This window comes from Tupaia chinensis, unplaced genomic scaffold (assembly GCF_000334495.1).
Source record: "Tupaia chinensis unplaced genomic scaffold, TupChi_1.0 Scaffold000423_1, whole genome shotgun sequence".
In the NCBI taxonomy this organism is placed as follows: domain Eukaryota; kingdom Metazoa; phylum Chordata; class Mammalia; order Scandentia; family Tupaiidae; genus Tupaia; species Tupaia belangeri.
The window spans coordinates 4,681,550-4,690,165 of NW_006159928.1; the positions used below are offsets into that span (position 1 = coordinate 4,681,550).

Sequence of the window (8,616 nt, forward strand, 5' to 3'; positions counted from 1 at the left end):
AGCTTTAAGCACAAATCCAGGGCACCTGGATTTCCTGATTTTTCAAACTGCAGTATCTAGATTTATATGTGTAACCCCCAATTAAAGTTAGTATCCACTTCAACAGTTGGTATCAGACGATCAGAACACACATACTGGTTGGCCTCTCTCAGCTTAGGAAGGGTTGGATTTTTCCTCTTAGATTAAAAATTCCACTGTACTTTTTTTTTTCTTTTTGAGAGTTTTTTTCTTCTATAGGGCGCGTGCGCTCGCCAGACAGACAGAGAGAGACAGAGAGATAGAAAGCGAGAAATCACCTCCCGGGGGGGTGGCCATGCCGCAATCCCTTCTCCTCCATTCTCCTCTCAGGATCTTGGGCACGCACACACATGCGCCCAGCGTGAGTTTAAGCCACCAGGTCCAGGACGCGAACCGCGGTCAACTACGTGGGAGTCCAGCAACATAGCCATTACGCTAACTGCTGGCTCCACCACTGTACTTTTTATCGCTTAATTTCAAAACCCAAAACAACAACAATGAAGTCCTGACACTATGGGAACAATCAATGAGACATAATTCTTTCAAAGTTTCTTCTAAAGAGTTAAAAGAAGCACTGTTTTAGACAGCATCATAAGAAGATACTTTACGTTATACTCATGCAGTGACAACAGTGTTTGGGAAAGGTAGGAATATACACCAGGCAAGCAGGTGGAAATGTGTAAAATCCTGTGAATTTTCAACCTCATACTTGAACAGCACTTACATGCTGTTAAACTAAATGTAACATCCATGCTGTCCACCACAGCCTCACAGATATCTACATTCAAATGATACTCAACAATGGGTTCAGCAATATACTTGGATAAATGTGGGTAATGGCCAATCAGAACAGATGCCGCCCTTAAAAAAAAATGATACAGGTATGCTGATGTATACCAGCTAAATACAAGCCCTGTTTACACCACAATTTTAGTAGCCTAGAACTTGGTTATTAAAAGAGTAGACTTCAGACCAGCAGCATCAGCATCACCTGGGTGCTTATTAAAAACAAAGAATCTCAGGCCCCTCCCCAGACTTACTGAATTGAAATCTGCATTTTTAACAGGATCTCCAATGATTACTATACATATTACCATTCAAGAAGTGCTGTCCTGAAATACTTTATAGCTCTCTTTGTCACCTACTGTATCTTATATTAAAATTATTTAAGGGAACTAGCAGGTGCTACGGTGGTTAAAGGTCTTTTACATTGCAGGGATTATAAAGTGAGCACCAACGGGGCCACCAGATGGCATAGCAGTTATGTTGCTGGACTCCCAGATGGCTGACGATAGTTCAAGTCCTGGACCCAGTGGCTTGAAACCCACGCCGGGCACATGTGTGTTCATGCCCAAGATCTGGGATGGAGAATGGAGGAAAAGGGATTGCAGCATGGCCATCACCCCTCAGAGGTAATTTTTCACTTTCCCTCTCACTATCTCTGTTCTTTCTCTTTCCGGCGAGCACAGGAACCCTAAGGCAAAAACCGCTAAGAAATAAAGAACATCAACATATTTCCAGAAAAAGGGATTGCAGTGTGGCCTCCCTACAGGCAGGGCAGACTTCTCACTCTCCCTCTCTTCCCTCTCTTTGTCTCTATCTCTGTTCTGTGAGCTCATGTGCCCTATGGGGAAAAAATCCTATTTACTCACTTGAAATAAAACTTATTTTAGATTTTTCCCATTCGTATTTAAAAGTAATCAAAACTAAAATGACATTGATATCAGGAAAAAAAAAAAGAGGCACTAATTGCCATCCTTCAGATAAAAACAAAATTGTGACTTTTTTTTTTTTGAAGTCTTCATGAATATTAAGTCATGATGGGGAAGTCGTGATGTATTTTTCTGTTTTTCTATGCAAAAGTAGAAAAATGTCATGGCATCCCTGACAACCCAGTAAATGACCATCTTTCAGCAAAACCGTTTGACAATTTGAAACATCAAGAGGTCACTAGAAGAAGACAGCATCACTACAGGCTTAAGAACATCTTTAAACCTAGTTCCAAAATGAATATTCCACCACCCCTGGACAGTTGATGCGCTGGAAGGATCACACTCATTTTGACGTGATAAGGTAACTGAAATCCTGGGCCTGCCTTTGATCCTCGTTTGAAGTCTGTAGACTCAACATGAGGCAAGAGCACAAGTTTGGAGTTCTCATGCATCAGGCTCTGCTCTGCTCACTGAAGCGATCACACTGGGCCTCCCTACCCTTATTTGAGGGCCAAAGGAAATAAAAACTACTTCCCAAGGATGTTATAGAGATCAAGGTGAGAAATTGTCAAAGGAAGCATCTGTCCACACAAAGGCAAGATGATTACTGTTTGATAGTCTGGACACAATTCTGACAGAATGAGCACAAGAAAAGTATTGGCATTTCTGTTCCTTAAACCAGAAAGTGAGAGACAATGTTTGAACAACTTCATCATCGCCATAACACTGGGCTTAACAGTGTTATGAGTGCTTAACAGCACAGAGGCTGGAGCTGGAGGTTTAGACTTCAATCTGGTCACTTCCACCTACAGCCAACTGACCTTGACTAACTTTCTAATCTCTTTCATTTTACATCTTTAATTTTTTGTTTTCTAAAATTTGCCAGAGAGCATGTGTACTTAACCACAGAGAGAAAGAAAAAGAGAGGGAAAGTGAGAAAGCACCTCCATTCTATGGGGATAGTCATACCGCAATTTCCTCTCCTCCATTCTTTTCTCAGGATTTTGGGTACACACACACACACACACACACACACTAACTCTACAACTCAACTTACACAGGTAGCCATGTGGTCTGCAATCACCTTAACCATCATGCCGCCAGCAAGGCCCAAAATTCGAATCTTTTTTTTTTTTTTGAGTTTTTTGGTATAGGGTGCATGAGCTTGCTGGAGAGACAGAGAGATACAGAGAGACAGTAAGCAAGAAATCACCCCCAGGGGTGATAGCCACACTGCAATCCCTTCTCCTCCATTCTCCTCTCAGGATCTTGGGCATACAAGCACATGTGCCTGGGGTGAGTTTTAAGTTGCTGGGTCTGGGACTTGAACCCCAGTGGACTGTGTGGGAGTCCAGCAATGTAACCATTATGCTGTCCACTGGGTCCCTTATTTGTTTGTTTGTTTGTTTGTTTGTTTTAATGCTGTGCTATCACCAAGAACCAAAATGAGGATGACAGTTAATTACAGATGGGACCATTAAAGCAAGTCGGGCAAAACTGGAAAACATATGTTTCTTAGAAATACATACAAAGGATAAAATACAAGGACACTAAGCATAACTGTGACAAGAATCCTGATGTTCTTTCTCATTCTGTTCTTTCTCCTTTTTTTCTTAGATTCCCCATTTTGTGGATTCAATCTGCTCCCCATGATACCATAAATATGACTTTTCACTTTACAGTTTGTCTTTTTGGGAACTGGTTCACTCTGAAAGTACTTAGTTGGACTCATCAATGTAATTGAAATATCTAAAGTATAATACGTTTAACGAAAAAATTATTTTCTTTCATGAAATTAAATTAAAAGTAGTTAAATTCTCCAACTTGAGCCACTTCGTTACCTTAGTTACACTTTACTTGGAAACCTCCATGTTTCTGTTGGATCTGATTCATTCTTTTAGAATACTCTTTTCCTCATTTCTCTTATTAAAACATTTTTTATTGCCTAAAGCCCAACTTAAATGTCACTTCTTCTTGAAGACCTCCTTTTAACAAATTTTTTAAATGTCTTAATTTACTTTTATTTATATTTTATACAGACAGTATGTCAAGATAAAGGTGAGTAATATATCCTGCTATCTCTAGATAATTTTATTGAAGGCCTTCTCTATGCTAACTATCAACAGTAGGCTAAGGGCTGGAGATACAGCAGTGAAAAGGTTGACAAAAATCTCTGCTCACATGAAATATGCATTCTGAGAGTTGGAGATAAGCATTGAAAAACAACCAAGAGAAGTAGATATGTAACATGTCTGGTGTTATAAATTCAGTAAGGTAAAATTAAGTAGGGTAAGGAGCCAAAAAGTGATGAGGGTGGGGTGGAGGAAGATTAGAAAGTCCAACTACTCTTCCTTTTGTGCTTCTGTAGAATATAATCCTACTGTAAAAACTTATGTATCTTTTTGTGCCTGAGAAAATGATATAAATATGTTATATGTTGTAAGCTATTTGTAAACAAAGCTCATTTAGCTTTTGTATTCGTCAGAGCCTTGTAAGTACAGGCAGCTAACCAGTGTGCAGTGATACGACAACAGCAGCACACAAGAAGCTGACAGTGTATACATCACACCGTCAACATATGTTGGTGTCATATGATCTAAGACATGTCAAAAGTGGGAAAAGTGTGTCTTGATCAATTGGGAAAGAAGAAATGGCAATGGAGGTCAAAAGTCACCCTTCTAAGGCTAGAATGTCAGTGGCGGAGGTCTGTGAAGTGTGAAAAGGCAGGTATGTAACTGAGGGTATACTGAAAAGATAAAAGCAGAGGAAGAAGAGAGTTAAGTTGCTACATCAAGGGACCATAACAGGAATAGTTGATAATGCCAGACTAGGAAGGGTCCCTTCTCAACCCCTTTGAGCTGAAGTACCTTCAGAGATTACAATTTTGAGAACCAGCACATGGTATAATGTTGATGTCACTGGACTCCCACATAGTCTACTGTGGTTCGAGTCCTGGACCTGGTGGCTTAAAACTCAAGCAGGGTGTGTGTGTGTGTGTGTGTGTGTGTGTGTGTGTGTGGCCAAAATACCAAGAGGAGAATGGAGAAAAAGGGATTGCAGCACGGGGGGAAGGAGTGATTTCTCACTTTCTGTCTCTCTCTCTCTCTCTCTGTCTCTCTGGCAAGCACACATACCCTATACCAAAACTCTCTCAGAAAAGAAAAGAAAAGAAATAAAAGTTTTACAGAAGGCATTTTACTTTCTGCTATTATTACAAAAGGAGGAAGTTTCATCATTATAGCAACTTTCTATCATCTATAAAAATTCCTTAAAACCAAGACAAATCCAATAACATCTCCAATGTGAGTCATCCAGAGGTTTGAATAAAGACCATTTTATGTCTTCATGTTCTAAATATCTATTCCTTAATGTGACCACCTAATGATGATTTTTTAAAAATAATGTTTATGGAGTTTTTTAAAATAGTGTTTTTAAATAGTTTGTATCTAAACCATTATACTGAAAATATATTGGCTTATAGGAAAAGTTTCTAACATACTATTTCTTTGTTGTTGTTTCTTAGATATTTTTGCCTTAGGGCATGTGCACTCACCAGAGAGAGAGAAACCAGAGATAGTGAGAGAGAAAGTGATAAATCATCCTCCTTGAGGGATGGCCATGCTGTAATCCCTCCTCCTCCATTCCCCTTCCTGGATCTTGAGCATGCATGCACATGCACCCAGAATGAGATTCAAGCCTCCAGGTCTGGGACTTGAATGGGGGTCATCCATGTGGAAGTCCAGAGACATAATTGCTATACCATACATTGTTTCTAACTGCTCTGAATAGACTGCAACATTATGCCTCTACCTTTGCTTCAAGTCAAAAACAGGTCTGTCTTCCACAAGTCAGATGTAGCCCAGGTGAAATGGGCTACAGATATGGACCTTCCCAACCATTGTTTTGGTTCATCTTTCATCCATATTTTCCCGATTCTTTTTCCAATATAAAATTTAAACTTTGCTATGTCGCTAATGCCTTTATCAAGAGTCTTCCATTGTCTTCTGTGGGAGAGGGACTGGATTATGAATTGCATCATAGCCGCCTCAAGTAAGGACTTGTGTTGGGAAACAGTTTATCCAAGCTCACCAGATACTAACATTGAAAGCGGACAGCAAAGGATTTGAACATCACAGCCAAGTAGATATGCCCATGTGGTCTCTAAAATTCTAAGACAATAAAAGCCCTTGGGAAAGAGCACATTGCTTCTTAATTGTTTTAGAAAATAGATTAATGTGACAGTTCCAGGAACCAACCAACCACCCTAGAGAAAGCCAACACACAATACCGCCTGTAACTGGGTGATGTGGATTAGACCAGATCTGGGAACGGGTCCAGTACTTTAAAAGAGCCCAAGGAAACCAAACAGAGAATGTGGTAAAAGGGCCCAGTGGCATATGAGATATGTTACATTATACTGTATTATATATAATGTATAATCTGTGTGTAGACATAGAACATATATATTTTTCCCCCTTTTTCATCATCCTCTGGAAATTTAAAAAAATAAAAATGATTTAATGCAAGCTAGAGAATAACCACTTCCATTCTTGCAACCTAGCCAGGTCAAGATGAATGCAACTACTTCAGAAAGAGGATGATATAGCAGCACATAAGCTATGTAGGTGAGAAGCAGTTGGAAGATAAAAGACTCTGAGTGTAGTCAAAATAAAAACTTGATCACAACACACACCTCCCAGTCTTGAAACATATTATAAAGACTTTATTGTAGTGAATAAAAGACTGGAAAGAAGAATAAAAACAAAGGAATGGAAGTACCAGCAGTTAGTGTAATGGCTATGTCGCTGGACTCCCACATAGTCGACTGCAGTTCAAGTCCCGGACCCGGTGGCTTAAACTCATGCCGGACACGTGTGCGTGCGTGCCCAAGATCCTGAGTGGAGAATGGAGGAGAAGGGATTGCGGCGTAACCTTCTCCTCTGGGAGATGATTTCTTGCTTTCTATCTCTACGTCTGTCAGTCTGGCAAGCGCACGCGCCCTTATAGCAAAATCCTCTCAAAAAAAAAAAAAAAAGGAATGGCCAAAAGAAAGTGGGCTGGAAGAAGGGGTGAAACAATGACTTCTTTCCAAGACCTGGAACAAAATTCATTCTAAAATAAGAGCACAAAAGAAAGACAACTATAAAATAGAAATATAAAATGACTGTGACGTGTTGGACCAAGAAACCAGTATGACAATATTTTCTCATAAAATGATACTCTATTTCATCACCATATGCTTTAGGAAAATCCAATATGTTTGTGACAGACTTGTAACATTTTTTCCCAAGATGGTTAAAGCTTTAGGGAATGTGTCAAAGATACTTAGCACTCACTGTATTTTTGAATATTACACATCGGTAATTCTCCAGTTCATGAATTTTAATAATAGCACTGCAATTCAGTTTGCCGATCTTTCTCCCCAGTACTAGCTGATAAAAACATGCAATAACAGATCTTGTTTTGGTTTTGTTCTCTATATTTCTGATTCTACAAATGGAAAATATGTGTGTGTATGTGTGTGTGTAGACATTCATACACACACACATACACACACATACATACATATATATGTGAAAAAGTATGATAAGACTTGGGATAAGACATTTGAAGAATTATTTCAAAGCACTGATTGATAGCATTTTGAAATACAGCTTACTAGATATTAGGAAAAAGAAGTGAGCATTAAAGATTTAATGGATTTGGGCCAGCTAGTGGTATGGTGGTTAAAACAGCTGGATCTGACATGGCTGACTGCAGTTTGAGTCCCAAACCAGCAACGTAAAAACATGCTGAGCATAGGTACATTTATGCCCTCAATCCTGAAAAGGAGAAAGAAATGGAGGAGAAAGGATTATGACATCATGATCCCCCATGGAGGAGAGTTTTTTCACTTTCTCTTATTCTGTCTTTCTTTGGCAAGTGCATGCACCCTCTGGCAAATTTAAAAAAAAAAAGACGTATTAAATTTTCAATATACTGCTTCAAACTAAGTAACACCAATGAGAGACAGACTGAAATGAATCATGTGCCATTTGCTCTAGGTACTTTCACGTGGAGGACTTTCTGAGCTATTTCTACAGCCTTATCTTTAGCTCCAACTGTGTTTGTGTATCTCCCATCACATATGAATTCCTGGTGGGCTAGTCTATGTTCATCACAAATGACATACCGTACTGGGAATGTGCCTAGAAACCAAAACATACTATATAAATGTTGAATTGGGTGTTGTGTCATTGATAATAATGTCTTAGAGTAGTGTAAAACTGATTTTTTTTTTCCTTTTCATGTCCTCCTTTATTTTTCTGTCTTATTTCTGTTACTTTATCTTTCTGGATTTTTTTTTCATGTGTCCAAGGCATGAACCAGGTATGGGCACTAACCAAAAGTCAAACTGGGATAAATGAAGGGTTGTTTTGTCCCTGGCTGTTATGATGTGAGCACCAGCCAAATGTCACTCTATCCAGGCCAAGGACATCTATTATTTTATCAAATTTACTTTATCCTTTCAGCTACTCACATATCAAACATAAGTTGTCTTTCATTCTTCCTCTTCCCTGTCTCATTTCCAGTTACCAACTCTTAGATCTCTACTCATTCCTCCATTAATTAACCTTTAAAACCATGTGTCCTCTCTCCATTCCATTTTCCCCAAACCAGACTCTCATTATCACATAAGTAGACCAGGCTAAAAATCTCTTATATAGCTTCCTGCTTCCATTTGAGTCTTCTCTATTTCATTCCTTTTGTTGACATCAATTAGATCTTTCTAAAGTGGTACTTTAATTTTGACACTTCTCTGCTCAAAAGCAAAGACAATCATTCTACAGCAGGGGTTCCCAACTCCTGGACGTTGTCATTGTTAGGAACAGGGCTGTACAGCAAA

The 8,616-nt window shown here is 39.1% G+C and overlaps 1 non-coding gene across 1 annotated transcript; it reads right to left on the bottom strand.

Annotated features, from left to right (window-relative positions):
• Positions 1–8,075: 8,075 nt before the first annotated feature.
• LOC114008975 (small nucleolar RNA SNORA48) lies at positions 8,076–8,207 on the bottom strand. Its single transcript, XR_003550461.1, has one exon. It is a non-coding gene; the product is annotated as a small nucleolar RNA SNORA48 (small nucleolar RNA).
• Between the last annotated feature and the right edge of the window lie 409 nt (positions 8,208–8,616).